A 24,945-nucleotide genomic window follows, 5' to 3' on the forward strand; every position below is an offset into this window, starting at 1 on the left:
AGAGATATGGACCCTGATTCAAACAAATGACTCATTTTGAATGTGCAAGTAATTCTGTGAATTTTTGAAAGAAATATTGTATCTGTGTGACTGATCAAATGACTAAATGTAGGCACATGATACTAGCAACCAGATAATGCTGTGGAAGTGAGGAAAAGCTAGGACTCTGTCAAAAAGCAACCTCTGCAATATTTCATTAAGAATCCTAATGTAAGATGTTTTGAGATCCTTTGAGCAATCATTATGAAACTGAAATTGTTTGCAAGGGGAAAAATCCAGTTCTGCTTTTGTAGGTGTGATATAAGTATATGAGGACACAATCAGATGTTCCCACCAAGCTCTTCTGTGTGAAGAGAAGGATGACCATCTTGGCAGTCTGTCTTCTTTCAGTGACGTGATAAGACAAATCGATACAGAAGCTCACATGAGCAGACATACTAGTTCGCTCACAGGGTTATTCAAATTCATGTTTCTTAGCTGAAACAAAGGGAAGAAGTAGGCTTGCAGATAGACAAAGCTTGCTCCAGAGTCAGATAAAAAGTCCACTAGCAGCATGGATGAAATGGTTATGTAATGCCAAAAAAATATATGACAGCTTGCAAAAAAATCTTGGAATGCTTAGTGGCACACAGACATGAAACTGCGTGTTAAAAAAAATGTGCAGTCATCTGTGGAAAATATGCTTAAGTTATGCGGTGTTGACATAGCAATAAATAAATTAGAAGCAGATCTCTCAAATGTTAGTCCTAGCAGGCAGCCATGTGCTTTGACAAGGTAGTTACTGGGTAAGCAAGACTGCATCAGAACTGGAAGTGTGGTATGTACAGTATTTCTCTCTGACCACATGGCCAGCCAGCTGGTCAACAGGCAAAGGTTGGAATGGTTCTTTGTAGGTCACAGGCAAATTTTCAAGTTTCATCTAGGATAGATTAAATCTTGTGATTTAATAGGAACATTGTCACAGAAGAGATGTGGATTTATTTAGCAAGCTTCCTTGCTAGCTCCCTAGTCTGGCTGGTAGTGAGAACTATATGGAGACAGTATGGTGGGAGTAAATGTTTCACATTGCTCAGCAACAGCTCAATGGGAAATTCTTATCTTAACATATATAGATTCCTGATCCAAACAGGACCCAAGACTTCTGCAGCTAGGTATATGGGACACTGCAGAAGGAGCTGTAAGTGTTGAAAGTAAGTCTTCCGTCACTTTGAGGGACTGCAGAAACATACATTTGGTAGGAACCTCCAAATGTCATTCCCCCGTCCCAAAGCACAGTCATTGATGGTTCCTGAAAGATAGCTATATTGACTGTTATTACGGACCTCCAATGGTGAATATTGCAGAAATTCTGCAGGAATTTTATCCCAATGCTTCACCATATTTTATCTGTTTCTTCTTCCTAATGCCTAGAGTAAATCATATTTGCTACATTTTAAGCTCGTTCACTTTTGTCCTATCCATCACAGGCAACTAAACATTTAGAAATTTGCAGATGTTTTCCTTCTTTTGTAAGCTAACAACCACTAAACATTCAAATGTTCCATGAGTCCTAGACTCCTGTTTTCATATGTTCATGCTTTTGCTGCATAAATTCAACATAATTATTAATCTTATTTTCAGTTGATGCCACACACCTTTATGCTGTCAGTTCTGTCAAATGCTCTAGAATTAAAGAAACTGAGAAAGTCATGTAACATCTCATACACTGGAACATAAACTAACACATGACAGATGAATCCAGGGAACTTTAATTGCCCATTATTGCTAGGTTTTTCAGTCTTTTTCTGTTAGGCAGTAGGTAACTTTTTTTGGACTCAGCCCACTTTCTGTACTAAACTGAAAAGGAGAGTTTTGTAGCAATGACTGGTGGTAGTGCCATGCATTAGGATTTTTAGGATCTTGCCTTACCACCTTTGTTCTGGATGCTATTTTATCTCCTGAGAAAATCACATTTCCTTTCTCTCTAACTTGCTGCGAGTCCTTCCTCGTGGGAAGAGAAAAGGTATTTCTTATGCAATTCCTTGACAAGGGGGAATTCCTGACTAGAACTAGGCAGAATCCAACTGGGAAAACCCAAAGACTTGCAAAATCAGCTTAGTCCTGAGGCTTCCTATGGTTTAGAAGTAATTTTTATTTTTCTCCTTCAAAACTGAATTAAGAGATCACACACGTGCTCGTGGTTAGGATAAAGTGCAGCCAGATGAAAGTAGGTATGTATCTCTGACCAAGCCTCACATTTTGATTTTGGAAATGTGAAACTACAAAGGTAATTGGTTGACAGATTTTACTGACTTGCATGTATACAGGCGTGTGCGCATACACACGCGCTCTCAATGTTGCTAACTTAGGCATTCCTTGGACTTGAATTTAGCTGGTGGTTACATGAGTCTTGGGACTCTTTGTGGGGGAGCAAGACTCAATTTTTTCCTTTTTTGTTACAGCTTCTGCACTGTGACTTGCCCAAAGGTGGCTTAATTCACATGCTCATGCCTATAAGGAGCACAGCTTCTCAAACCCGCTTTTAGAGTGCTGCTAGAACACTTTCATAGAGCAGGAGACATATTTCTGTAGCCTTCAGGGCCCACCCTCACAGTGGGGTTTGATTCACCAACCTCAGCTGCACACCAGCACCCGAGGAATGAAATTGCTACGAGTATGAAGCAGGTAGAGGGTGCTCAGTGGTCTCCAGCTCCATTAGAAAGAGCGGGCTCTGCTTGCTTATGTTTTTGGAAGAGGAAACACTCCAATGTGCGGAAGTACTGAGTGTAAAACTCCACAAGGAAACACCTGAAATACACAGCGAGGCTTTGTCCTGAATACAGAACTCCCTAACTTAACATACAAGGCTGACTTTTCTCCATGTGACTTTTAAGCTAAGATACTTAGATTGTGTTCCAGATCATGTTTGTATTCAGAAAATAATGCTTCTACTTCAAGACAAGTTAAAATAAGCAGCTTTCAAATCTTCAGTAGGACTAAGGGGAAGATCCAGAAGGCATCAGCCCCCAGAGGTGAGCAGTTTAGGTCTGCAGTGCCTGTGATGGTGGGATTCTTAATCCAATTTCTCTCCCAGAGCAATATTGTAGCAAAAGTAATTGTTATAGAATTCCTCTTTGGAGATACAGAGCAACCTTTTTCATATTTGACCATGGATTTTTGAAACCTCAGTCTCCTGCCTGTGTTGCCTTTTCTTCTGCTAGCCACAGCCCCTCTCCTCTCTTCCAGGGCTGCCAGGGCTGCTCCTCCCAGGCAGAGAGGCATCATGCTGGGGACACCACTCTCTGGAAGGAGGCTTTACCAGGAGGACAGACTCGGGGCCAGCCAAGAGGATCACCTGCCTCACTCCCAGCACTCGGGATGCAGTGTGGGCTTCCAGGTATTTTGCCCTGTAGAGTAACTACACCATGGACAGGAAGTTTGCTTTCGACTGTCTGAATGCAGGTTGATCTCCTGTGCAGTGCTGCTGCACAAGACCCGCTCTTATTCCTGTTCTAAAAACTGAACACAAGCCATCTGAAGCACAAATTCTTGCCTCAGCTTTTACTACTAATAATTTCCCTTTGTGGAGTTCTGCTTCACTCGTTTCCAGGTACAAGATGTATACTTGCTATAGTCTCCTACCTACAGATCCCTTCTCCACTGTGTTTCCAAATTTACTATGCCAGTGAATGAAGGGGCTATGGTGGTAATATCTCGCATGTCATCACCCTCTTCTGTCAACATCAGTTCTACCGTCTCTCTGAAGAGGAGTGTTTATGCCTATGTATCTGTGGCTTGACTCTTAAATGTGCTAGCAGTAAACAATTGGAGTCATAAGGTGGCCACTTTGTGCCAGTGTCCTGTTCAGGTGGTTGCACACTTTACTTCCCAATCTTTTTTCTTCATTTTTTTTCTTTCTTATGTCTCATCGGAAATGGCTCGTTTTCTTCATGGTGAGATTCCACTGTTTTGTGGGCAAGTACATATATGATATTTAGGGAAAAGTATTTTTTTCTCAATAGTGAGCACCTTAGTCTGTTCTAAGTATTCTAGGGTGTCTTCTGAAACTCTTTGAATACTGCCTTTGTCTTTGCCATGTAAGAAATTATTGCTCCCATATATGAAAACCAAGGAAAATGTCCTTTTGCTGTGGAGCTTGGTAACCCTAGTTAGGTTTCCTACTTTCTAGAATGTTCTAGTAACTTTTAAACTTAGGCAGCACTTTACATTTCAAAGATGACTTCCAGAGTTTGAGTTTGCCGACATAAAGAGAATCACTTTGGGCTTGGCACAGAAGCTGTAGTTAGTTCTTGTTTTGTCCATGAAGGTACCTCTGAAATACTGTAGCAAATCATGTGCCTGTCCAGGACTTCCAGTCATTACAAGGCATACTGTGACCATAGAAAACCTCAGGAAGAGATAGGACAGCTACAGCCCAAACTCACGAGGGCACCTGCCATCCCACGCTATGCAATATAGGGCAGTTATTGCACATTCCCACTCCCCTTGCTGACAGCACTGTCCTGATTTGAAGGAGAAGGTATCATCCTTTCTTGCCCTGGTGAAATATTTTCTCCTGCCATGTATATTCACTGTACCAAATCTAGCTACGCTAGTGCATACCTACAGGCATGCAAAAACTCTGTGCTTATATGCAGGAGAGCAACTAAAAAAGAAAATTGTACTCATTGTTATGTTTTTAAGGCTAAATTGATGAGTCACCTATAACACCTTTGACACTAACCTGGCTATCAGTTACCCATAATGACCACCCCTTCCATAAACCAGTTCAGTGTTAGCAGCTGTGAAGTTCTTGCAGAGAGAGGATTTCCGGGGTAGTGCTTTAGGGCTGATTGCACAGCATTGTTGTCTTGCTCACAGCAGTTAAATAGGGCTCCCAACAGCACTTTGCAGGTAGCTACTGCGACAGCCACCGTCTCCTCTGGTGCTGGGGAGCTGCACTAAGTACCTCTCTCTGTTAACCCCCTTTAGCTGGGGCTGTAAAAGGCTCAGCACTACTGAGAGAAGGAGACCTTTAAACACCTACTGTGAGGTATATTGCATAAGCAAAAAGCAAACACTTCTAAAAGCAACCTCTTGTGCAGTCAAGGTTAAGAGAAAGATAGATTAGAAAAGGAATACAAGGTAAGTCATAGCCTCAACATAGAGGAAAATTGTTTTCTACATAAGATGAATGGAATTTATAGTTTTTGAAGAGGTTTGCTAGCAATATTATGCAACCGTGTTTGGCTTGTGTCCTGCAGTACACTCAACATCTTGGGGGATAATAGGATCCTCTCATCTTTAATTGTTAGCTGCATTCTGGCTGTATCATCTGTGGTATATTTGCATTTCTTTAGTTTATTTAAGTGCATGTGCAGGTATGACATGAACTGTGGTTGAAGAACCAACTTTGTTTCTGAATTCTATCCTCCAGCATAAAGGAAATGGCCTTTATTTGAATATTATGCATCTACCTGCACTACAGAGAACCTGAAATATTGCATAGCATTTAACAGTGTGGAACTCTTTATGCCTTGAAAGTGCTGTTGAAATGTTAATATAGTTATAAATCTCTGCAGCTGTTTTTTTAAGGCAAAACAAGTAGATACTACTTCTGTTCCATAGACAAAGGTGATTGTGAGGCTCAAAGGTTAAAGCCTGTATTTCCCAAGTATGTTGTTTTAACTTTGACTACACAGCCACCAGTATTGAGGTCTTAGATTGGGGCAAAATTCGGGGTTATCATTCAAAACATGTCTTAATATCTAGACGTCCACAGAGATGGATAGGACTGTCAGATTCTGAGTGCTGAGCTGTTGTTAGGATGCTGTGTCTGTTGGCCAAGATACAGTCCCCCAGAAGTTTTTGTTTGCAGAGTTCAAAGCCATCTGGTTATGAAATTCCAGCTCAGTCTTTCAGCCATGCTGTTGTGATTTAACCCCAGCTAGCAACTAAGCACCACACAGCTGCTCACAGCACCCTCACAGTGGGATGGGGGAGAGAATCAGAAGGGTAAAAGTGAGAAAACTCATGGGCTCAGATAAAGGCAGTTTAATAAGTAAAGCAAAAGCCACACATGCAAGCAAAGCAAAACAAAGAATTCCTTCACCACTTCCATTGGCAGGCAGCTGTTCAGCCATCTCCAGAACAGGGCTCCATCATGCCTAACAGTGACTTTGGAAGACAAACGCAATCGCTCCTAATGTCCCCCCTCTTCCTCCTTCTTCCCCCAGCTTTATATACTGAGCGTGATGACATATGGTCTGGGATATCCCTTGGGTCAGTTGGGATCAGCTGTCCCGGCTGTGTCCCCTCCCAACTTCTTGTGCCCCCCCAGCCTGCTCGCTGGTGGGGTGGTATGGGAAGCAGAAGAGGCCTTGACTCTGTGTAAGCACTGCTCAGCAATAACGAAAACATCCCTGTGTTATCAACACTGTTTTCAGCACAAATCCAAAATATAGCCCCATACTAGCTACTGTGAAGAAAATTAACTCTACCCCAGCCAAAACCAACACACATGCTCTTCCTTTTAACCTTGCAGTGAGTCCCAACACATAGTGAGTGTGGGGGTGGGGTGTAAAGGATGGAGAGGGCAGTGCTGTAGATCTGTGTAGATTTTCAGAGTTTTGTTCTTCTTTGTGCAACTCTGCTACATCAATACCTCTAGATATGGCCACTCTGGGTTAGAGAAGGGTAAGAACTTTTCTACTACCCTTTCTAGTGACTTCAATATTTTGTCATGAGACTCTGAAGTCCTCAATAATAAGATTTCTTATCAGATATTTTAACAGGATCAGACTGCTAGCTTATGAAAATCTGGCCCTCAAGGAGATTTTGGTTTGGAGACTCATTAACTGTGAATCACCAGAAATCACTAATCACTTTTGGAAATCTTCCCTAGCAAGTATTGCTATATAATAGGCATAAAACTGCATAAAAAATTAAGGGGAAACGGGTGAAATGAACTGACATTGGACGTGCATTGATTCCAAGAATATAATTTCTGCCTGGGAACATCTGGATGAGTTGTATTTTCTCTCCTCAATGTGAGACAGACTGCTGTCCCATGTCCTTTCTGCAGCATGCCTTTCTTTGCCTAAAGAAGAGCTTGGGCCAAACAGTTACATACAAAAGTCTATTTAGAAATAAGGTCTTTAAAAATAAAGAGTGGTCTATAATGCTGACTTGTTTGACAAAAACAATTCATAGACTTGTGGGTAGTAACTGAGGTGGATACAGTCAGCTACAGAAAACGAAGAGATGGGGGAGAGGAGGCTGGGGCTGAAGTCATAGAACACAGGAGAAAGCTGGGAGTTGCAGTCAATCTAGATATTCTGTTAGCCGGCAGGGATGGAAAATAGCATTCACCCCACAGGGGTTATTTTCACTCACTCCATTTCTAATACTTGAGTGATCTGTGGCAATTGTGTGCTGCCACAGGCCTGCTTAGGGCATGAACTATGTGCAAGTAAACGTCATAGGAGAGTACAAGAAACTGCTTCCCAGCAGGAAAAGGTAAGGTGATTTTAAAATGTAGAGCTAGTTGGGTAATTAAAAGGTGCCAAAATCAAACTTTTTTTGATTGTTTTGTTGTGATTTTTTTTAAAAAATAATTATTGATTTCTCAATCAGAGCTTGAAGAATTTATATATTTAACTTGCAGTATAACCTGAATGAGGAGAAAGAGGTAGCTTCCCATTGTGACCTCTTCCTTGAATGTTCTGTACTTCAGATCAAGGGGTACAATATTCTGGAAAGGTGGAAAAGCCCTTTTCCCATATTGGTGCATTAGGTGCAAGCAACTTCCCTAAACACATTACTTACAACTTAGCAACATAAATGCCCCTCTAACTTCAGGATAATTCAGAGGACACTGATTTGAGTGTAGTAAATTGTTTCCTGCGTAAAGCTGTGATTTCTGGACAGTATAGGAAGCCTATCTTGGGTACTGACTGGAATCAGGGGAGGTGAATGAGTTCCCTGTTGCCACCTTCTTTGCCTCAGAAACAAGAACCCAGGATTTCTGACTCTTTTTCCCATGTCTCATTAATCAATCTAAGCAGCTGCCCTTTTGTGGGGAACCTTGATACACAGAGAAATTGCAACATGGTAGGAGTCTATTTCTGCACTGTTTCTTCCAAGGAGCAGTAGAGCTGTTTTTGATGTGAAGTGTTGCACTGAGTATGTGATGATCAAGCTCTTTATGACATGGTTGCTCAGTGAGCTAAAGATTTTCAACAGAAAAATTAGCTTATTCTTAACCTGGCCTGTGGGCTGAGAAAACTTGCATTTTACAGACCTTTTGTCTCAATACAAGTGTTGACATAGTACTAGGATTTTTTTTTTCCTTTTCAAAATAGTCATATAAGTTGGAGAGTGAGGAATTGCCAACCGTATTTTAAAGGAGCTGTAGCCATGGTAACTGAGGTACCTTCAGTTACCAAGGTAACAAATGCAGCTCAACTGCCTTGCTGTAAAGCCAGACAAATCTACTCACGATCTGTTGATTTTAAGATGCTTTATAAATTGTTGAGCTATTTTAGACACTTAAATCCATAAATCAAAATGTCTGTTAAAATGACCAATACATTGTACTATTTATGAATTATTCACCCTATTCTTATTTCACCAACTGGATTTTTTTCCCCTATCAATGTATCTAGGCTTTTTCCACTCCTAGTTTTTCTTATTTATTGTTTAGAAAATGGTTCTTCTATCTGAAACAGATGATTTGTATTATTGCTGGTTGTAAATCTTACTCATTGGAGAAACCCTAGGCCCCTTCCAATACCCCCTGCTCCAGTTCAGCAGTCTCTAAAAGGAGCTTTAAGTACTTCTGCTCTGAAACCACAAAATATGTTTCACTAAAAATTTGCTAATGAATTAAATCAATACAATTTGGAATGAGTGCCATCTCAAACAATCAATACAGGCCCAGTGATGTACAACAGGCAGGCAGGTAAATTGGTCTAAATAAATTTACAATTGATTTTACTTTTAGAACCAAATTAGTACATTTATAGTCTTACCAAATAAGATCAGCTGCAACTTATGCAAACAAGCATATTCCTAGGTTTGTCTTTTCTAATACTAGTAGTAGACCTGTTACTATTTATAGGTCAGTAACTTTTATTTCTGGGATAATATGCATCATTTCTTGGTCCAAAAGCATGGTTTGCCTATTATTAAAACAGGTCATGTTTATTCAGGATTTCCCCTTATTAGATTGTTTTCACTAATAATTTGTGGTAGCCTGTATTGGTTTTGTTTGGCAAGGTTTTGGTAGCGGGGGGGGGTTACAGGGGTGGCTTCTGTAAGAAACTGCTGGAAGCTTCCCCTGTGTTCAAGAGAGAGCGAGCCCATATTAGCCGGCTCTGAGACGGACCCGCCGCCGGCCAAGGCCGAGCCAATCAGTGATAGTGGTAACGCCTCTGTGATAACATTTTTAAGAAGGAAAAAGTTGGGACGGAGAGAAACTGCCGCCGGAGTGAGGAGTGAGAACATGTAAGAGAAACAAGCCTGCGGACACCAAGGTCAGTGAAGAAGGAGGGGGAGGAGATGCTCCAGGCGCCGGAGCGAAGATTCCCCTGCAGCCCGTGGTGAAGACCCTGGTGAGGCAGGCTGTCCCCCTGCAGTCCAGGGAGGTCCACGGTGGAGCAGATCTCCACCTGTAGCCCGTGGAGGACCCCACGCCGGAGCAGGTGGGTTCCCGAAGGAGGCTGTGACCCCGTGGGAACCCCGCGCTGGAGCAGGTTCCTGGCAGGACCTGCGGATCTGTGGAGAGAGGAGCCCACGGAGCAGGCTTTCTGGCAGGACTTGTGACCCCGTGGGGGACCCGCGCTGGAGCAGTGTGCTCCTGAAGGACTGCACACCGTGGAATGGACCCATGCTGGAGCAGTTCGTGAAGAACTGCAGCCCGTGGGAATGGCCCACGTTGGAGGAGTTCGTGGAGGACTGTCTCCCGTGGGTGGGACCCCACGCTGGAGCAGGGGAAGAGTGTGATCAGCCCTCGTCCTGAGGAGGTGAAGCGGCAGAAAATAACGTGTGATGACCATAAACCCCATCCCTGTCCCCCTGTGCCGCTGGGGGGGCTTGGTGGTGAAATCCGGGAGGGTAGTTGTGCCCGGGAAGAACGGAGGGGTGGTGGGAAGGTGTTCTGAGATTTCGTTTTACTTCTCATTACCTTGCTCTGGTTGATTTGTAATAAATTGAGTATGTTTTGCAAATTGAGTCTGTTTTGCCCGTGACGGTAATAGTGAATGATCTCTCCTGTCCTTATCTCGACCCGCGAGCCTTTTGTTATATTTTCTCTCCCCTGTCCAGCTGAGGATGGGGGAGTGATAGAATGGCTTTGGTGGGCACCTGGTGTTCAGCCAGGGTCAACCCATCACATAGCCTCTGCTCATTAGCAAACACTTAAGGATTACATAATTCAGTGTAAGTTATGCAAAAAGTTCTCACACCTGTGTCCTGATATGGATGTGCAATGAAGGCCAGGACCTGCCATCCGACCATACCTCTGGTGGCATTGCTAGCTTGGGTGGGTGCACCAGCACTATATGCCTTGCTTTCCTCTCCCCCATCTGTACTCCCCACTTTGCAGACTTTGCCACTGGCTTGTATGCACAAGGAAAAGTAGGCCCTTGTAGGAGAACAATTTTTTGTCCAAGTAGAACATTGTGCTGAGACTCTGAGCTGCTTGACTCTGGAAGGAGGACATACTGGGATATGTAGTCCAAGGTCATCAGAGCTGCATGTGCATAAAGAGCTTGGATCTGGAAGGGACATAGCCATGATATTGTGCCCAAGTCTGTATGATCTGCTAATTTGGAGGTATTTCCCCTGCACAGATGACTCATTTGGGGACATGCAGTGGGCATATCACTGGGAGGGGAACAAAATCTAGCTCTTCAGAAATAAGCAGTGCCTACTGCATTCATTTCTTGTGTTTATAGCTATGTTGTTTCAATAGTTATGCAAAAGCTTACAATCTGAAACCGACTAAGATTCTGAGTTACTGAAGAGCTGAGTTGTAGAAAGTTCCCTCAGATCTGTTTATTTTGAGTAGTGGTGTCAGCAGTGCTGTAAGAGCAGCAAGGCTAAGAAGCTGCCTTTAAAAACCCATAGATACCTAGGCAGATGTCATGGGATTTAACACAGCCATTGGATTTTGAAGGTCCTTGGCTTATTTTCCCTGAACAACATATGCTTGCTCATAAGCGTGACATTACAGTCCTCTCAGTGTTCTTGTGTAATGACCATTAGCATGAGTCATTCTTGCTGCTTGCTCAGAAAATCCTATTAATTCTTCACATGCATACATAACTCCCATTAGTATTAAAGATGAGCAAATGAGTTAATAGGTGTTGTTTTAACCCTAGGTTTTTGGCATATCAGATGAGACATCATTCTTACAAATCTTGCAGTGGGAAACGCTAGAAGGTATATTTTGTACATCCTGCTGCAACAGTGTGGCCTGTCCGGGGTTATTCAGGGGAGTATAAGGGGTGAACTTCCCTTCATTTAAGGCAGAATTCCAGAGTGGAATTTTTTTTTTTTTTTTTTTTTTTAAAGCCTTATCATGCTCTTTCATCCCATAATTCCTATTTACATGCCGCTTTGTTTTGCTCAGCTTTTTCCCTCCGTGGTCAAAGTGCCCTTCAGATCATTGCAAACTACTTCTTTACCTCTTTAGTCAGTTGCTTAGCAAAGATGGATATATTGAGTTGGTTCATTCCGTCTTCTTAGTTTCAGTTATTCCAGCCCGCAGAGGTATCTTTTGGTTTTAGTGATGATTGCCTTAAAAAATAAGGATGGGGAACGCTGGGATCTCTTCAAAGCTCAGTTTAGATCGAAATATTTTTAATTTGATTATTAACCCTTTCCCTGATATTTGAGCTGAAGCTTAAATGTTGTTATTGATGGGGATAATTTGGTATCATGCACAAACATGTTTAAATTGATAGCATGTTATAAGGATTTTACTTTTCAATACCACAGTTTAAAAAAATCTAATTAGTCTGCCAGTTTGTCTGCCTTTCAAACCTACTCAACAAGCAGCTCAAGTACAAGATGTTCTTGTCTGCCGCAACTGACAGATATGCTGCACTTACCCAGCCTTCCCCATTGCCTGCCAGACAGGGAACTGTATCAAGATAGTTGAGCTGCCTGAGCATAAAGAGTATCTAGACTGATCAGTGGCTCATGAATGCAAGAAGTATCATGCAATGCATTTATTACAGTGTCATATGCTCTTATATGTGGACTTGAATTTCTGGCTTGTTCTCTGGGATTAAATATTTTCAACATTGACTGAGGGTTTCTCTTCTCAGCTGTCATTTACATTTAATGGTAGCCACATGGCTGAACTTTCCTCTCTAGGCTTTGAAAATGCCAACTGGCATTGTTACTTGGGAGATGTTTGGGAAGTGGCCTGGTTTCATTAATCCCATGGCCAAGGACCCTGGATGTGATGTGGTCATTAAGGCTAGGGCTCAAATAGAAGGTAATTGGGTCAAAGATGGAGAAGCAGAGAGGTGTTACAAAGTAACACCCACCTTTGTATTTTTCCAAAAAAGCTCATGTAGTAGAAGATGGTATGTCAGCAATTACAAAAAGAGAGGTTAACTGCTGATCTCCTGCTGAAAGGCAACACTTGAGTTTCCTTCTGCACCTGACACAATAAATTTTGTAACTGTTGATTTTTCTAAGTCATAAATGGCTGTTGGGTAGACTCATTAGGCCACAGTCTTGTAACCAGAAATTCAGATAAAACCTCTGGTTTATCATAACTTTCTAGCATTTGGCAAAAGTGCTAGGAGTGGAAAACAATGTGGAGAACTAGAACCTCTTGGCTAATGGTGAAGAGTAGTGGCCATGGGAGCTAGAAAATCGCCTTCCTTGATGTGCTGTAACTAGAAGATCTGTCTCCACCACAGTCAGTCTCTACTTGGCATTGCCGTGGCTGCCATATTTTGACCCTCCAACCCCCTACTCTTTATTTGATTTGTATGTGCAGTCAGTTTCTGCATTCAGGGATCCCTTCCTCATCTGTGCACATGTGTGTGAAAGGGGAGGAGTATTTGTTCTTAGGTCCTTCTGCTATTTCAAATGCAGAAATAGACTGGAGCCTTCTGAGAAGGCAGTAAATTCTTCTTGCAATACCAGGGACGTGTATTGCTGGGTTAAAAAAAAAAGAGTGCTGATGCAAAGCTAGTCTGTATCTTGGAAGACAAAATGTTTTTGCTCTCTACCACTCTGAAAAAGATTACTATTGTGAGGAAGCAAAGAAAAACAAAATAGGGAGAAGGTGGTGTGTCTAACTGGTTTATAGTGGGTAGCTTTAAGGCATCTCTTTCATTCTAGCAAATAAATTGACAGAAGCTGTTGTTGGGTTTTTCTTTTTTTCCTATGGGCACTGCAGCACAAATACTGAATTCTCTAAATTGCCCTCAACAGGAGCTGCAGTGACTGTGTCTCCTGGGGGAATACCTGCTGTAGCTTTCAGCTGGGTGGTTCGGTGGGTAGGTTAGCAGCACAGCCCAAGCCTGCCAGCTGTGTGGCTAGAGATGTTAGTGTGTGTTCTGTGGCCAAAGCTTAAGGGCTGATTTTTACTAGTAAGAGTAAGTGCTTTGAGGGAGGGATTGTTTCTACAGGTTGAGTGCAAGACTATGCTTTCAGTTATCTTGTTTCTTGCAGCCAATTTCCCTTTCTATTTATTCTGGGATTTTGTCCTGTATATAGCTAAGTTGAGGAGCAGTGTGCATGTAAGTGGGAAGGAACAAGTGATGAAAACAAGGAAACATGACATTGCACTAATTAGCTCTCTGCTGCTTGGCAACAAATAAATACTACTTGGGAGCAACAGGAGTGAGGCTGAAAGGAAAAGCAGGTAGCTAAACTGAGTTAGGATTTGACACAATTATTTTTTTTTTAATCTATCCTCTGCTCCTTACTCTTTTTTTAAACTCATAAATAGAAGAATAAGGAACTGAGTGAGATTATTCCCTATCTTGGCATGTTTTCTTTGACAATATAGAAGTTCCAAATAGTATACGCTCAATAGTATATTAAGTCTTGTGCCTTGAGCAAGGACTGCACACAGGTGGAGGTGTGATGAGATGTGGTTTTCCTTTCCAGAATGACGGAGATGTCTAGATACAAATTACTTGATTAGTGTGATAGAGTTTTGCTTGTCTTTGGCTACCCAACCTTATTTGTTTGCTTGTTTTGATTTCATTTTTCCAGTAAAGCTTATTAGGTAAATCTGTATTCTTATGCACCTTGCTTAGAGAGAGCTCTTTGCAGAGCTTTCGGCTAAGTCTAAAAGAGAAAAATTTGCCATATTTCTTCTCCCTGAAATCAGCAAGGTCAGGCTAGAAATGACTGGGTGTTCTGTGGCACTGGGGAAAACTGGGATATTAAATATAATTATTTTGGATATAACTTACTTGAAAAGAGAGACTGTCAAAGGAGAAAGCATATTAAAATAAAACCTTCACCACTATTTCACATAATCATCTAGAACACGCCACCGAAAGGATTACAGAGACTCCTTGCAGCCAGGTTTCTGCCTGATGGCATGTGCATCACTCTCCAGAATGCCCTGAGCTGATCCTCACCTCAGCCCACGTCCCCTGTGATGCCCTAGTGAAGGATGCGGCTGGCTCTTCCTTCACACCCCTCATCCTCAGTTGCTCCAGTTGTTCCTTGCACCATGGAATTAAATTAGTCAGTTTTATGCCTTTACTATTTGCAAGTGACACTTTAATTTTCAGTCTGATAAATACCTACTGCACAAGGTATGCTTCTGTCAGTTTTTGATATTAATGCTTTGTAGAATCTCAAATGTGTGAGGCTGCCTACCAGACGTCAGAAAATACTGGCTTTTTCATCCATTATGATGGGGTTTGTTGCTTTAAATAAAAAAGTGTGCCAGGGTGGGGGTATGTTTGTGTAAAAAGAACATCAAATGCAACCAAACTACACTGAAGTTAGAGAAAAACTCTTAGTGGTTGGAAAACAATGCATTAGTGAGGAAAACAACGCATTCCTGAAAGTGTTTTAGACCAGTGTTAGGTTTTGGTATTCAGTGGTCTTCTCTAGAAATCAGTTTTTCAGTTGTAAGGCCACACTGACAGCATATGTAGTTAGTAGAAGCAATTCTGCTGGATTTGATGCTTCTGGACCCTTTTCCTGCTGGCAATGAAGGTCACACTCTTGCTGTTGGTTTCTGTACCTGGAGCAAGGTGTATGAGGCAGCAGGATCCTGAAGTAAAAGCCCGACTTGAAACACTGTGTCTGAAAGTTCAGTAGTAGTGCTTATTGATTTATATTAATGCGGCCTATTTGTCTTGTCTCGCACACTATTAGGTAGGTTCTGCTCTGCTTACACAAACCTCAGTCCTGTGGAACTTATTTCTACAGTGTTGAGTCAAATTATGGAACTGGCCTCTCAGGTTCAACTAATAACTTTTTGCACTTGACTACGCATAGGTTTTGCACCTAATTTAAGAGGGAGAATGGCAGGTAGTTGGAGAGGGGAGAAGAAAAAGACAATGTTCTGCTCCTTCCCTAGAAATCAGCGGCAAAGACTGATAATTTTGTGTTAAACAGCTTTTCCCATAAGCATATCTCAAAATGTTTTACAAAAGAGATAGGCTAGCTTTAATTGCCCTTTTGTGGATGGGGAGGACTGAGCCTCAGGAACCAAATTTTTTTTGTTCACTAGCGAAGTGTACATGCTTCTAGGAAATAAATAAATACAACCCAGAACTTAGTGTAGAACATAGATATGGCAAAAATGTCCCTTGAGAGCAGGTATTGCTTTTAAGCTATGATGCCAGTGAGCATTCAGGCATGACTAAACATGATTCAATAAGTCTGTTTCTTTGAAAATTCTGTTAAGATAGAAGTTGTTAATGGGGCAGAAGCCAGCCAACTTCTAAATAGCAGAACACTGTGTCTTATGATGCTTCTATTCATTTGCTGCATTAATGGTAGAGCTTAATAGGACAGTAGAAGAAAATGCAAACATCAGTCTTTAGTAGCTTTAGCCTGTTAGACATCTTTTGAATCTAGGGCCATTTGGAAAACAAAGTTCTGTTGTCCATTTCATGCTTTTTTTAAATTAGAACAAAAACACTGTTATGCAGCTCCAAGGATGTTGTGTCTCCAAAAAAGGATAAGGCTTGCTGGCTTATTTTTCCCTGACTCATTATTTAAAGAACTGGTGAGACTGGTAAAAGATACAGGCTTCATGTCACAATTTCATTTGTAGGCTTGTAACTTATTTAAAAGAACATAGTTGTCCAATGAAGTTGGTCAAGACATAGCTTTGGTTTTTATCCTCATTATAATCCTAAATTCAGCAGATTTCAGGAAGGCACTTTGTTGTGTTTAAGGCTGCATTCAGGCTGCAGCTCTCAACTGTGGGCTTAAAATTATGTATAGTATGTATGTTTTCTCTCTACAATGTCTACATCAGACCAAATTATGTGACAAAGGAGGTTGGTGAGATAACAGGAATATCACAACTGAAGGTAATTTAGCCCCACAGGAAATCAATTACGAAGTAGCTATTAGTGAGTGATGAGAGTGGTGGGAGAGCAAGGACAAACTTTACATGATCCCTGGCTTTATTCTGGGAAAAATTCAAGTTTTGCTGGTGTGCAGAATAGATCTTACGGAGATAGTTAAAGACTGCAAACTGGATGATCACAATTTTCTTGGCAGGCTGTCCTTTTAACTTGGGCATCAAGATATTCATAATAGACTTCTTTGTCATAGAGGGTTATATTTGCAAAACAGTACACATGTTTTTTGTGGGTTTTTTTGTGTGTTATTTTTAAAAACCTGGGGGAAAAAAGTTGTTCCTTCTAAAGTGGCCAAAGAAAAAACATTATGGAGTTTTTCTGCTCATTGCACAGGTCTATGTGGTTAGAAACATACAACGAAAATGTAAGGAATGATTTCTTTTGTCATCAATTTATTCCTATTCGCAGGGGAGAATAAGAAACCCATGTATGTCGTTACTTTTGCAATTTATCAGTATATAATTTTTTTAATTGCACCCCGGGGGAAATGGATTTACTCTGAAGTGACCTGCCTAAGTGAAATAAGAAGCTTCTTGCAGGGTCAGGAGCTACATGCAAGTCCTTGGAGTTCAGTGTTTTAACTGCAAGACTATTATTCTTGTCATATTTTCATCCTTTCAGAGAAAACATCCACCTAGGCTAGAATCATTCTGTTGTTGAAATCAGTAGGTATTCTGTGGCTTGTTTCAGTGTGTAGAAATTCAGCTTCTGGTGTCTGTGGAGCAGTGAATTGTGTCCTCTATCCAAAGCTGTTTGCAGTCACTACAACAGTTGTGAACCTTTCATTATTGAGCCAGACTTGCTCATAAAAACTCAGTCTGTAGCTATTCCCTTTCTCAGTTTCTTGTTGTCATGTGTTTTACATTGAATTTGTAGTGCATGGAAAGTTTATCCTTTCTATCTGTAATCAATTAACTACATTTTGTAGCAGCTGTTGAAGTGATACCAAAAATGCGAGTTGCCGGGGAGATGGGAGAGACCTCTTTGTGTAATGCATTGGGTGCATGTTGGTGATGAGTGAAAAGGTCAGGTGATTAATGTGGGATAAACCTGTGCTCTATAATAGACCCAAAGCTCTTGCATCTGCAAATGTGACAGGGAACTCTGGAGATCCCACGTCTATCTGTTGAAATGGAAGTTTGATATCCTATGAGAACAGAACTAGTGGATGGCATTTGTCATTCTTTTGGGTAGGCTAGCAAGAGATTACAGAGGTATCCTTCTAAACCACAACCCAAACCTAGCAGTTTGATCAGTTCCCTCCCTTCTGAAGAGCAGCTATCAAACATTTGGTTTTACCAGGCCTGAGGACTAGAACATCATGTAAGTCCTGGTTTTGTCCCCTCTCCACTGCCTTATTTTGCCAGGGAGTATGCACTCAAATCCATACATCCAGACAGAAATACCGGCCCTTCATAGTAGGGGAATACCTATCCTTTTAAACTAGGTTCCTGACTCTCATGCTGTGGGTCTCCTGAGGTCAGAACATGATGTCCCATATTTATGAGGGACTGCCAAGAAATACCATCAATGAGGCAGGCAGTGAAATTCCTGGGCACGCTCAGGGCTGGGTAATGCCAGTGATGGAGGAAAGCGTCCAGTTCCTGGTGGCAGGGAGATGGGGAGTTGGCAGTTGTTGATTTTTGCAGGGGAAGAGAGAGGCAGAATTAAAGCAAAGATATGTATACAATATGTGCTAACCAATTCCCACTTCATAATCCATATAGCAAGTTGGCATTGTTGACTTCAGCTTCAAAATATTGGATGTCATGTGTTTGTAGGTCTGTGCAACAAAGATACCTTCCTCTGTTGTCTTCCATTTTATGCTGAAATGTATACCCTGGAGAGAACAAATGCTGCAACAGCAGGTTTGTAGTGTCATTCAGACAGGTTTTGGTTATGCATGCAAAGTCCAAGGCCTTTTTCTTTATTAGGTTACAGCTGGCATCAGTTTTTCACTAGCCAAATTAGGGCATTTGACAGCAGGTAGCAGAAGGCAGAAACTTCATAGCTAATACTTTGCCTGTGTACCGATCATCTCAATAAGCTAGGAGAAATATCTAAGCTTAATAGCTCTACCTGAGTTCATGTATCCTTTTTCACTAATGAAGCATCAGAACAGTCTACACTGATCTTCCACCGAGTCAGAGGCAAGTCAACCCTCCTAGCTGTTACCTGGAGAAGTCCTGTGTTTTCCCAGTGTCGTGGTTTAACCCCAGCCAGCAACTAAGTACCATGCAGCCACTCACTCACGTCCCCCATCCAGTGGGATGGGGGAGGAAATCGGGGAAAAAAAAGTAAAACTCCTGGGTTGAGATAAGAACGGTTTAATAGAACAGAAGAGAAGAAACTAATAATGATAATGATAACACTAATAAAATGACAACAGTAGTAATAAAAGGATTGGAATGTACAAATGATGCACAGGGCAATACCTCACCACCCGCCGACCGACACCCCGCCAGTCCCCGAGCGGCGATTCCCTGCCCCCCCACTTCCCAGTTCCTAAACTAGATGGGACGTCCCATGGTATGGAATACACCATTGGCCAGTTTGGGTCAGGTGCCTTGGTTGTGTCCTGTGCCAACTTCTTGTGCCCTGGCTGGCCATGAGAAGCTGAAAAATCCTTGACTATAGTCTAAACACCACTGAGCAACAACTGCAAACCATCAGTGTTATCAACATTCTTCGCATGCTGAACTCAAAACATAGCACTGTACCAGCTACTAGGAAGACAGTTAGCTCTATCCCAGCTGAAACCAGGACACCAGCACGCTGTAGCCTTGTTAATCCTTGTTAAATTGGAATTGGTAATGGTGTGGGGAGGAGAGGTCATTGAAACAGGCCCAGAACTGCTGCAATTTTATATACAAAAGTGAATATTTGACAGTGGAAGCAGCAACCCCTCAGCAGTCCTCAGACCTCCCTGACCCCATCTCTCAACAAAGAGGTTCAACCACCTACCCTTGATCCACAACTTCTCATTTCAAATGCCTTCTGCCTGACACCATCCACCTTCTCCCAGCATCCTCCATATTTGCAGTTATTGTCACAGCAAATTGATGTCAAACAATGATGTGAGAAGTTCTGCATTGGATAAATTGTTGTATGACTCCATTTGACAAAAATGTTGTCTCCTTAATTTTCCTTGAAGCCCCAGCAGAATTTCTAGCAATGCAGAGTTCAGCGTGGGATTGACTAAGAGCTAGAGGGGCTCAGTGTGGAATTGAAGTGGTGATTTCTGTGCAGTGGGAGCAGCAGAGAAAGGTGGGCTATCTGTGAATGTACTCTGGAGCAGTGGGTATACACAAGTGAATTGGAGTGTAAATAAGTGGTGGGACATAACCCATTTGCTTGTTTGTTTTTATTATAGCTAGAAAAGCTGCATTATCTTTTTATGCAAGTCCCATGTTTGTTCTCAGTTCAGCTTCCTGACAGAAAAACAAACCATGGCTGGATTGTGTTTTGCTCAGGGCTGTGTAATTCTGAACAATGACATACACATTCAAGCACTGTGGTGTGTACACCTGGTGGCCCATGTAGCACACTCGCATTGTTCTTTGAAAAGCTGTTCTCTGCTGCTAAGCTATAGCATGTGTAGCAATAAAAAAAACCCCTCTTCACGTGTAATAAAGCAGTGAGCAGGCCAATTAAAATGGGAAGTAAGCTCACCAAATAGTGGAGTAATAAAAAACAATCCAGCTTGCTAGAGAAGTCTACAGTAAAGAAATTGCCACCTGGTAACTCTGGAAAGAGGTCTTCTGTGTATGTACTCATTTTCTCTTTCTCCTTGCTTTCCTGTGTTTAATTATGATGGGGAGCACCCACAGCAGACCATTTACGTACTATGGAGCAGTTTGTTTTATTTGAGAATGTTTAGGGATAGAGACTTTACTTTTCCAAAAGCTTTTATGTGTTATGTTAGGTGAAAGCAATCCTTATGCAGCCCATTTAAAAAACAAACAAACAACAAAAAAAAACACCAACAGAGCTTGTATCCTTTCTGCATCTTTATAGATTGGCAAGACATTGTAAGGATCCAATTGAGTATCATAGCAGTGAAGCTGCTTGGCATCTTAGTGCTTCCTATTCTCAAAGCAATTTATATGGATTTAAGTGAGTGTTGACAAACTGATCCTTACAATTTACTTTTGAGATTGGTGGATAAGAACTGTTACCTTATGTGGCAGATCAGGAAAAAGAAACAGGTGAGGGGCAACACTGAGCCCTGGATTAAGGGAAAACCAAGAGAATCCAGCTCATCTTCTGTTGCTTCAGACAGCCTTGCATTGCATTTCAGTTCCTGGTTTTAACACCACAGAGCTGCACTTAAAGTCTAAGCACAGGCAACCAGATAACTTACTAATAGCAAAACATCTTTGGACCAGCTAAAATCACAGAAAAATTGCAAAACAGGATCTCAGAAGAAGTAAACATCCCCAAAATCAGTAATCACAAAAATCACAGAATGTGATAAATCTCCCCTATAGGGTCTGCAGTAAAAACTACTCTGAGCTTTGTGTTAATGTCCTGCCCTGTAAAACTAGAAGATCTGAAAGACCCACGATGGGTGTTTAGTGGCCTGGCCCGCACAAGTTACACTGTCTCTATAATTACAGTGTTTTTCCCTCCAGATTGGGCACTTTGAACATGTATTAAGTGTGCTGCTCAAGTGCAAACTGTGAGTTGTTTCCAAGTTATTTTCTGGCTTGCTGAAGGAGTCATCTTAGCAGGAGCTTGTAAGTGTTGCTTATCCTGTTGAGATTCCATTTCCTGGACCCTTATAGTTGGAATTGCTTTTACAAACTGCTGCATTATTAATGTGCTTGTCTTGCTCCAGGAAGATATTTTTCCAGTGTAAGAGAAAGTCTAGGTGTCAGGCTTTCATTACTATTTTTGTTTTGTTTTGTTCACTGTAAGCTGCTGCTACTATCTGGCATTTTAAGCTTTTATTTTTCATCATTAAATTTGCATCATCTGCTGGAACTTAAGTCTTGATGGATGGGCTACTGCAAGTACTCCATTGTCCAGGCTGTTCAAGCATGTTATCATCTACATATGTACTGCTAGGTGCTGTGCTCCACATGTGCCTCCCTGGATTTAAATTAAACTTGCCCTCCAGTTGTAATTATTCCAGAAATGCAATGAAGACAAAGTATATTAAGACTATTGCTAAGATCAATAGCAAATTTCCTTTGTTATTGACAAAATAACTACTACTACTTAGTAAATGCACGTGGTGACAAATCTTGACAGGAAGAACATCTCCAGAGAGATGAGTTGGAAGAGAAGCCCAGAAAAGTGAAAAGCTGTGCTGTGCTCATGCAGCAGGAGGTTAATGGCAGAACCTGGTAGTGTTGTGACCTGGCAGGACAAGAAACTTGGGTGTCTGAAATGCATTTAGTTAACAGAAGTTGCACTATTTTTTTAGGTTTGCTGTCATTAAAATAGGATAGGTTTGCTGTCATTAAAATAGGATTTAATCTGAGGTAATGTGGCTTTTTGTGCAGAAAGGAGGGAGAGTTATAAATAACAATTTCTTGCATTATACTGCACCTTCTCTCCATGGATATTGAAGCACTTGACAGATTAATTAAGACACATGACTCTCATAGGAGATCCATAGAGTATCAAAAGCTGTTGAGTTACCAAAACCCTAATGACTTTTGCATTTCATCTGAGCAGCTCTAGGTGACAGGGAGTGCCCTGAACCCATTGCAAATGCAAGGAAGGGTTCCTTGGTATAAATCCACTTGAGTATATTTAAATCATAAAGGTGGTTAGTAATGACTCCTCTTGCAAGTGGTGACACGCTAAACTGTAGTAATATGATGGTTTGCAGGCATGTTCAGATAATCACACTGCAATAAGTGTCCTTTTCTAGAGGGAAACGATGGATGCCAAGTAAATAAAGGCCGTACTCTAAAATGAGCTTGTCTCTGGTTTCAGAGTCTGGCTAAATTTTAAGGTTGCACCCAGAACACTAGAGGGTACTCTTAGCTTTTCTCCTGCAATGGAAGCTGAGTTTTTGCTGGTCCCAGTACTTAAGGATGAGTCATTCAGAAAATTCTGGCTTTGTCCAAATTTACAGGTGGTGACAGCCCCAGAAACAGAATAAAAGATTTGAGGGTGTTAGCTGCAGGAGCTGGGATTTTTGTAAGTGAATCAAAGTGGATTAGGAACCCAGAACTCTTCCCAGCTAAGTGGGATAGGGCATGTGATTTCTGAAGATTCCTTGCAAAATCTGACTCTGTATAACTTTGCAAGATGCAAATGGATGCATTCAGGTGTTTTGAAATAATGACTGGAATCTAATCTGAGAAGCCAGGCATGCATTTTATTCCTCCATATCTGCACTTGCCTTCTGTGGCAGACTATGAACAGCTACTTCTTGGATGTCAATTTCTAAAGGTTCTGTGAGAAAACTGGGCTGGGAATAGCACCAGCAGACAGAAACATCAAACATCCTCTCCAGCATGTAGTGAAAGACTGAGTGACATACCAACATGGGATTCCAGTTTCCCATGAAAGGATACCTGCTGTGGACCAAAAAAAACCAAATGAAAAGGGGCGGGGAGAAGCTCAATTTGCCTGGGTAGCTGATGATCAGCATTACTGGGAGTTTGTGCGTGCATTAGAGGGAGAGTGTGTCCTAAGGTCTCCAGAGCTGTCATGAAGGAAGTGTCAGGGTGCCCAGGCAAGCAGAATGCACAGAAGGGGATCTGCAGGGTTGCCGCTCTGGCATAACGGTTGACTAGAGTTGTCAGTTTGGGGTAATGTGATGTATGCATTAAAAAAAAAAAAAAAAAAAGCCACAACAGAAACCCTCCATAAAACCCCTATCAGCAGCAAACGCTTATCTCTAAGCCTTGTACACAATATGTGACACAACTATTTTTATTTTTAATGCCAACATGTCCTCTCTCTCCCCTGCTCATGTCCTCTTCTTTTCTGTCCCCTTGGCCATGCCCATGGAGAACAGCACTCCCAACTGGCTTGTATCTGTCAGATTTTCTTGTCCTGGACTCCCCTTCCCTTTCTGCCATTTGTTTAAGTTTTGATCCAGGGCAGTTGGAAGCCTTGCCCTTCACATGCCATTTCAAAGTGTCAGGGACATAATATATGCTGCAGGCTTAGGGTATGATTCAAAGCCGTTTGGGCTTTTGGATCAAATCTTTCTGTTTTAAAAGCTGGCAGCAAGGTTGGGGACTCTGTGCTGAGCAAGCGCGGCTTCAGGTCACTGATTTATTTGTTTTTATGAAGTACTAGTCCATGTAGCTGTGATGGCAGTAATCTCTCAGGCGTGTTGGCTTTCTCGAGAATGCAGACAGAAAGCTTTTTAAACAAAACATTTTCTCCCTTTTCCTCAACAAATTGTGTATTGCAGGGGGAGAAAAAAAATTAGCATCCAAATTACAGCCTGGCAAATGTGGCTGCTGTAGAAGGATGAAGAAAATAAGCAGCAAGAGCCAGAAGCCTTGGAGCTCTGAGACGTCTGAGAGCTCCCTCTGAGCTTGCTGTTCCCTTGTCTTTCTCCAGGTCCTTCCTTATCACAGTCCCCTTTTCTTCTTATCTCCTTACACTTTTGCTTATTAGGAAATAGTTCTTGCTTCTGTTATTTCAAAATATGGCCCGTGACCCTTCTCAGGCTTTTCTAGGCGCTTCCCAAAGAGGAGAGGTCTCATTGCTGTGGTATGGGAAGCCAGAACCCAGAGCTCAGATTAGCAGCCTCTGGGGCAGCCTGCATGTCCTCGTCACTGTGAAATGGAACTTCTGTCCCCCCTCCCCAGCCCTGCTGGGATAGTACGGCAGAGCTCGCTAATATCCTTAGGGGACAGGGTTACATTAACAGGACTTCTGGAGATTTCAGGCATCCCCTATGTGCTTTAGCAGAGCCGTAGCAGTGTGCTGTGGGGCAGCCTGGGGTTGGCCATGTTTTGAAACAGCTCTGAGAGCACCCTGGCTGCTGTAAAGCAGCAGGAGTAATTTCTAGTACCATTTGCCCCTGTCCCCCCAGATCCAAGCAGCTGTTACTGTTTGTGTTGCATCTTCAGGATAGACAGAAGAGCCTTTTCCTTCTTAATTACATTTAGTCAATGTAAGAAAAACCAAAGCAGGCAGGATACCCTCTGGCTTGCATCAGAAATTCTGCAGCCAGGCTCTCTGCTGCAGTTCTCCTGCCCCTTTCTACAAATCTATCTCAGGTATGACATGCGGTATTTTCCTCTTATCCTATGACTTTTGTACAGATTGCCGATGCTAGCAGATTTTGCAGTACTTCAGAAAAACATCTTTCCTCCCTTTTCCTTCCCATCCCTATCTTTTTCTATTCCAACAACTAGCTTAACAAAGACCTCCAAATCTGGGG

The 24,945-nt window shown here is 42.0% G+C and overlaps 1 protein-coding gene across 3 annotated transcripts in view; it reads right to left on the reverse strand.

Annotated features, from left to right (window-relative positions):
* KCNC1 (potassium voltage-gated channel subfamily C member 1) overlaps nt 1–24,945 on the reverse strand; it is a 131,085-nt gene that overhangs the window by 43,863 nt on the left and 62,277 nt on the right. The window lies entirely within an intron of this gene.

The sequence above is a fragment of the Accipiter gentilis genome, chromosome 17 (assembly GCF_929443795.1).
Source record: "Accipiter gentilis chromosome 17, bAccGen1.1, whole genome shotgun sequence".
NCBI lineage: Eukaryota > Metazoa > Chordata > Aves > Accipitriformes > Accipitridae > Astur > Astur gentilis.